The 7321-nt window shown below is 37.5% G+C and overlaps 1 pseudogene; it reads left to right on the top strand.

Annotated features, from left to right (window-relative positions):
• The first annotated feature begins 1445 nt into the window (after positions 1-1445).
• LOC132097648 (uncharacterized) lies at positions 1446-2096 on the top strand (annotated as a pseudogene).
• Positions 2097-7321: the final 5225 nt, after the last annotated feature.

Here is a 7321-nt window from a genome sequence, read left to right as displayed (position 1 = left end):
ACTTCCAGGGGCCGTGAGATAAAGGTGCCTCTTAGGTTTCAAGAGTGATGATGTTCAAAAGGGCAGAATAATCCCTTTCACGACTGAGGGCAGTCTACCCGTGTGACGTCCTGCACCGTTCTGAGACTATTTGCTAAGACGTAATAAAAAAAAGGTTATTTGATAACAAAGTTGTTGCATTTATTTTTGTTATGTAATTTAAGAAATTTTAAGATTTAATTAATATTGCAAAATGCAGATGTTTGGGATCTTGTTATTGCTAACGTCTAAAAGGGGAAGATGTTGTGAGATTGTCTTTTGTCCATGTTAAGTTACCATAGTTTGGGTATGCTAACCACTAGAGGGCACTGTACGATTATTATTGATGGAGTCCAACGGATGGCCTGAGTAAGATATTGTACATAAAAGATGTTAACATTTAGTCCACCATACAAAAAATTGCTGAAATTATTAAAATAACCCCACTCAAAAGTTTGGGAACCCTTGGTTCTTAATACTGTGTGCTGTTACCTGATGATCCACGACTGTCTTTCTGTTTTGTGATGGTTGTGCATGAGTCCCTTGTTTGTTCTGAACAGTTAAACTGAGAACTGTTCTTCAGAAAAATCTTAAAGGTCGTGCAGATTCTTCAGTTTTCCAGCATCTTTGCATATTTGAACCCTTTCCAGCAGTGACTGTATGATTTTGAGATACATATTTTCACACTGAGGATATTTGAGGCACTCAAACACAACTATTTAAAAAGATTCAAACATTCACTGATGCTCCAGAAGGAAACACAATGCATTAAGAGCTGGGGGTGAAAACTTTTGGAATTTGAAGATCAAGCTAAATTGTACTTAATTTGTGTACCGGGAAACATACAAGTATTTTCTGTTGCTTACGAAGGGCAGAACTAAATGGGGAAAAAAAATCATATTTCAACAAAATAAGACAAATTTGGCCATCCTCATCATGTTCAAAAGTTTTCACCCCCCAAATCTTAATGCATCATGTTTCCTTCTGGAGCATCAGTGAATGTTTGAATCTTTTTTAATAATTGTGTTGGAGTGCCTCAATTGTCCTTAGTGTGAAAAGATGTATCTCAAAATCATAAAGTCACTGCTGTTTTCTTTTCTCCTCTCCCTCGCTCCAGTTTTTCACAAGTTCATCAAAAAAACGGAGTAAGAATTTTCATCCAGCACGGTGAGTAATGGCTTCTCCTATCATTGTTTCTTGCACCTCTTGCCACATGTACAGTTTATCTATCTCTGTCGCTGATGAGGGATTCACATGTGATAAATGCAGGGAAATAGTTAGGCTGACAGAGAAGATTTCAGAATTAGAGACACGCATCCAAACTTTAATTGAGGACAGTTAGGGCTCTAGATACGGCTTTGGATGCGTCTAGCTCAGGGATTCCTGTACATTGTTCGGTTCCGGAAACAGAGCCCCAGCAGCAGGGCAACTGGGTGACGGTGAGGCAGCGTAGTCGTGGGTCAAAACACCACTCTTCTGTTCCGATCAAAACATTAAACAGGTTCTCCCCACTCAGTGATGCACCCACTGAGAAACCTGATGAAAGTGCTCTAGTTATTGGTGATTCTATTGTACGGAACGTGAATATAGAGACACCAGCCACCATAGTCAAATGTTTACCGGGAGCCAGAGCGCCTGACATCTTGGCAAATTAAAAAGTGCTGGCTAATGCTAAACGTAAATACAGTAAGATTGTTATTCATGCCGGCGCTAATGATGTTCGACTTCGCCAGTCGGAGATCACTAAAAATAACATTAAAGAGGTGTGTGAACTTGCAAGCACGATGTCAGACACTGTAATATGCTCTGGTCCCCTCCCTGCTTACCGTGGTGATGAGATGCATAGCAGATTGTCATCACTCAGTGGCTGGATGTCTAAGTGGTGCCCACAGAATAACATAGGTTTCATAGACAATTGGACGAGCTTTTGGGGCAGACCTGACCTGTTTAAAAGAGATGGTCTTCATCCCTCCTGGGGTGGCGCCACTCTTCTCTCTAGAAATATGGCAAATAGTCTTAGTGTTTATACTTGACTAACTGGGGCCCAGGTCAGGAAGCAGACAGACTGGCTAAACCGACCGTCTGCTAGCTGCCTCCCGTCACAGAGGTCAGTTAATTCTAAGCACATAGAGACTTTTTCACCTAGATATCACACTATAGAGACTGTATCTGTTCCCCGAACTAGAAAATACAAAAAACGTCCAAACCAAGTTAAGATTAACAATTTAATTGAGGTTCAACAAATAAAAAACAGAAGCAATATGGATAAACAAATGATAAAGCTTGGCTTATTGAATATCAGATCCCTTTCTACGAAAACACTTTTTGTAAATAATATGATCACTGATCATAATATAGATGTACTCTGTTTGACAGAAACCTGGCTAAAACCTGATGATTACATTATTTTAAATGAGTCCACCCCCCAAGATTACTGTTATAAACATGAGCCACGTCTAAAAGGCAAAGGTGGAGGTGTTGCTTCAATTTATAACAACGTTTTCAGGATTTCTCAGAGGGCAGGCTTCAAGTATAACTCATTTGAAATAATGGTACTTCATATAACATTATCCAAAGAAACAAATGTTAATGATAAATCCCCTGTTATGTTTGTACTGGCTACTGTATACAGGCCACCAGGGCACCATACAGACTTTATTAAAGAATTTGGTGATTTTACATCCGAGTTAGTTCTGGCTGCAGATAAAGTTTTAATAGTTGGTGATTTTAATATCCATGTTGATAATGAAAACGATGCATTGGGATCAGCATTTATAGACATCCTGAACTCTATTGGTGTTAGACAACATGTTTCAGGACCTACTCATTGTCGAAATCATACTCTAGATTTAATACTGTCACATGAAATTGATGTTGATGGTGTTGAAATTATTCAGCCAAGTGATGATATCTCAGATAATTATTTAGTTATTTGCAAAATTCATATAGCCAAAATTGTAAATTCTACTTCTTGTTACAAGTATGGAAGAACCATCACTTCTAACACAAAAGACTGCATTTTAAGTTATCTTCCTGATGTATCCAAATTCCTTAGCATATCCAAAACCTCAGAACAACTTGATGATGTAACAGAAACTATGGACTCTCTCTTTTCTAGCACTTTAAATAAAGTTGCTCCTTTACGCTTAAGGAAGGTTAAGGAAAACAGTTTGACACCATGGTATAATGAGCATACTCGCACCCTAAAGAGAGCAGCCCGAAAAATTGAGCGCAGCTGGAGGAAAACAAAACTAGAGGTATTTCGTATTGCTTGGCGGGAAAGTAACATATCCTACAGAAAAGCATTAAAAACTGCTAGATCCGATTACTTTTCTTCTCTTTTAGAAGAAAACAAACATAACCCCAGGTCTTTATTCAATACAGTGGCTAAATTAACGAAAAATAAAGCCTCAACAAGTGTTGACATTTCCCAACACCACAGCAGTAATGACTTTATGAACTACTTTACTTCTAAAATCAATACTATTAGAGATAAAATTGCAACCATTCAGCCGTCACCTACAGTATCACATCAGACAGTGCACTATAGATCCCCTGAGGAACAGTTCCACTCATTCTCTACTATAGGAGAGGGAGAATTGTATAAACTTGTTAAATCATCTAAACCAACAACATGTATGTTAGACCCTATACCATCTAAGCTCCTGAAAGAGGTGCTTCCAGAAGTCATAGATCCTCTTCTGACTATTATTAATTCCTCATTGTCATTAGGACATGTCCCCAAAACCTTCAAACTGGCTGTTATTAAGCCTCTCATCAAAAAACCACAACTTGACCCCAAAGAACTAGTTAATTATAGACCAATCTCGAATCTCCCTTTTCTGTCCAAGATACTAGAAAAGGTGGTATCCACACAATTATATTCCTTCTTAGAGAAAAATGGTATATGTGAGGATTTCCATTCAGGATTTAGACCGTATCATAGTACTGAGACTGCTCTTCTTAGAGTCACAAATGATCTGCTCTTATCATCTGATCGTGGGTGTATCTCTCTATTAGTTTTATTGGATCTTAGTGCTGCGTTTGACACAATTGACCACAACATTCTTTTGCATAGACTTGAATACTTTGTTGGCATCAGTGGAAGTGCATTAGCATGGTTCAAATCGTACTTATATGACCGCCATCAGTTCGTAGCAGTGAATGAAGATGTATCCTATCGATCACAAGTGCAGTATGGAGTACCTCAAGGCTCAGTACTAGGGCCGCTACTCTTCACGCTTTATATGTTACCCTTGGGAGATATCATCAGGAAACATGGTGTTAGCTTTCACTGTTATGCTGATGATACTCAGCTCTATATTTCTTCGCAGCCCGGTGAAACACACCAATTTGAAAAACTAATGGATTGCATAGTCGATATAAAAAACTGGATGACGAGTAATTTCTTACTGCTAAATTCTGAAAAAAACAGAGGTGTTAATTATAGGACCTAAAAACTCTGCTTGTAATAACCTGGAACACTGTCTAAGACTTGATGGTTGCTCTGTCAATTCTTCATCATCAGTTAGGAACCTAGGTGTGCTACTTGATCGCAATCTTTCCTTAGAAAGCCAAGTTTCTAGCATTTGTAAAACTGCATTTTTCCATCTCAAAAATATATCTAAATTACGGCCTATGCTCTCAATGTCAAATGCAGAAATGTTAATCCATGCATTTATGACCTCAAGGTTAGATTATTGTAATGCTTTATTGGGTGGTTGTTCTGCACGCTTAGTAAACAAACTACAGCTAGTCCAAAATGCAGCAGCAAGAGTTCTTACTAGAACCAGGAAGTATGACCATATTAGCCCGGTCCTGTCAACACTGCACTGGCTCCCTATCAAGCATCGCATAGATTTTAAAATATTGCTTATTACTTATAAAGCCCTGAATGGTTTAGCACCTCAGTATTTGAATGAGCTCCTTTTACATTATAATCCTCTACGTCCGCTACATTCTCAAAACTCAGGCAATTTGATAATACCTAGAATATCAAAATCAACTGCAGGCGGCAGATCCTTTTCCTATTTGGCGCCCAAACTCTGGAATAACCTACCTAACATTGTTCGGGAGGTAGACACACTCTTGCAGTTTAAATCTAGATTAAAGACCCATCTCTTTAACCTGGCATACACATAACATACTAATATGCTTTTATTATCCAAATCCGTTAAAAGGATTTTTAGGCTGCATTAATTAGGTAAACCGGAACCGGAAACACTTCCCATAACAACCTATGTACTTGCTACATCATTAGAAGAATGGCATCTACGCTAATATTTGTCTGTTTCTCTCTTGTTCCGAGGTCACCGTGGCCACCAGATCCAGTCTGTGTCCAGATCAGAGGGTCACTGCAGTCACCCGGATCCAGTACGTATCCAGACCAGATGGTGGATCAGCACCTAGAAAGGACCTCTACATCCCTGAAAGACAGCGGAGACCAGGACAACTAGAGCCCCAGATACAGATCCCCTGTAAAGACCTTGTCTCAGAGGAGCACCAGGACAAGACCACAGGAAACAGATGATTCTTCTGCACAATCTGACTTTGCTGCAGCCTGGAATTGAACTACTGGTTTCGTCTGGTCGGAGGAGAACTGGCCCCCCAACTGAGCCTGGTTTCTCCCAAGGTTTTTTTTCTCCATTCTGTCACCGATGGAGTTTCGGTTCCTTGCCGCTGTCGCCTCTGGCTTGCTTAGTTGGGGACACTTCATCTACAGCGATATCGTTGACTTGATTGCAAATAAATGCACAGACACTAATTAACTGAACAGAGATGACATAACTGAAACCAATGATGAATTGCCTATAACTCTTATAGCCTATAACTCTATAAGTCTTGTGGACTAAATGTTAACATCTTTTACATACAATATCTTACTCAGGACAGTATTAAATAAAATATAACATGCATTTAGTATGATCTCTCATATTTTTTGAAAATTACTCACATTTTCACAGATTCTGCAAGGGGTGCCCAAACTTTCGAGCCCCACTGTATATATTTAAAGAAAGAAATAATTTACCTGCTGAGGGTATGTTGACAGTCTGTGTATTTGGATAACTGAACTCCAGAAACTCTGTAATGAGGTGCTTTGACAGAATTGAAAAAAAAAAATAGAACTTGTTCTACATGTAAATAACCTTTAAATAACCATCTTTCTTTAGAGTGTGGCACAGAGCGGTACTTGTAAATGTTTGCATTGAATGGACAGAGAGGACGATTTACAGTGAGAATCACGAAAATTAAATTAAAAGTGTTGACTGCAGAATTACATTTAGATCTACTCCTGTTGTGTCAGATTCCTTTTTACGTGTTTTTCACACATGAATCTGTTGAGGTTATGAATGTAGCCTAATGGCCAAAGTTTCAACAAGTGAATTCTGCACTTGTTTTTGTTTAGTTTTTTCGTAAACTACAACGTGCAGATGTACAATGTATGTAAGAGATTCCTTTCACAGAATGTTTAATGTTAAACATTAATTAATGTTTTAATTATCATATGATGAGCACATTGACGACTTTGCCTCCAGAAAAAGCAGATATGTGGTTTTGTAAATTTTGAAATTTGTAATGCTCCAGAAGATGTATATAAATACTAAATAATTTTCAGTAATTTACACATTATCCCATCATAAATATGAACATAAAAAATAAATGCGAACATAAAACATTTTTTTTCACACACTTTTACACACAGGAAAAGAAATGTCTAGAAAAAAAAATTGGGATTAAATGGGTTAAAGGAATAGTTCACCCAAAAATTTAAATAGGATTTTTATCTGCTTACACAAAGGGCATCTAAGATGTAGATGACTTTGTTTCTTCAGTATAACACAAACAAATAATGTCAGTCATATACTATAATTGAAGTGAATGGGAATCAAGGTGCTGAGAGTCAAAAAAACATATTCAATTCAATTAAATTCAAGTTTATTTGTATAGTGCTTTTTACGATACAAATCATTGCAAAGCAAGTTTACAGAAAATTAAGTTTCTACAATATTTAGTAGCAGCTTATCAGTGGTGACTGTCAGTTTATGTGCATATGACAGGAATTTTCAGAAAAAATAATACAAGACGTAGTCAACCAGACAATGAACACTATTAACAGCAATTATTTTATGACACAATCAAACTAATAGAGACATAATTAGCATAGCTGTTGTTCCAACGAAGTAAAATTAATTAGTTTAACCCAAGCTAAAGAGTAAAAATGTGCATTTGATCAGATATAACTGCAGTCACAAATTATGAGATGCATTATTTGAATGCTTGGTGAAAGAGATATGTTTTTAAT

The sequence above is a fragment of the Carassius carassius genome, chromosome 2 (assembly GCF_963082965.1).
Source record: "Carassius carassius chromosome 2, fCarCar2.1, whole genome shotgun sequence".
NCBI lineage: Eukaryota > Metazoa > Chordata > Actinopteri > Cypriniformes > Cyprinidae > Carassius > Carassius carassius.
Note: the sequence above shows the minus strand (reverse complement) of the source record. Positions and strands in the feature narration are given on the sequence as shown.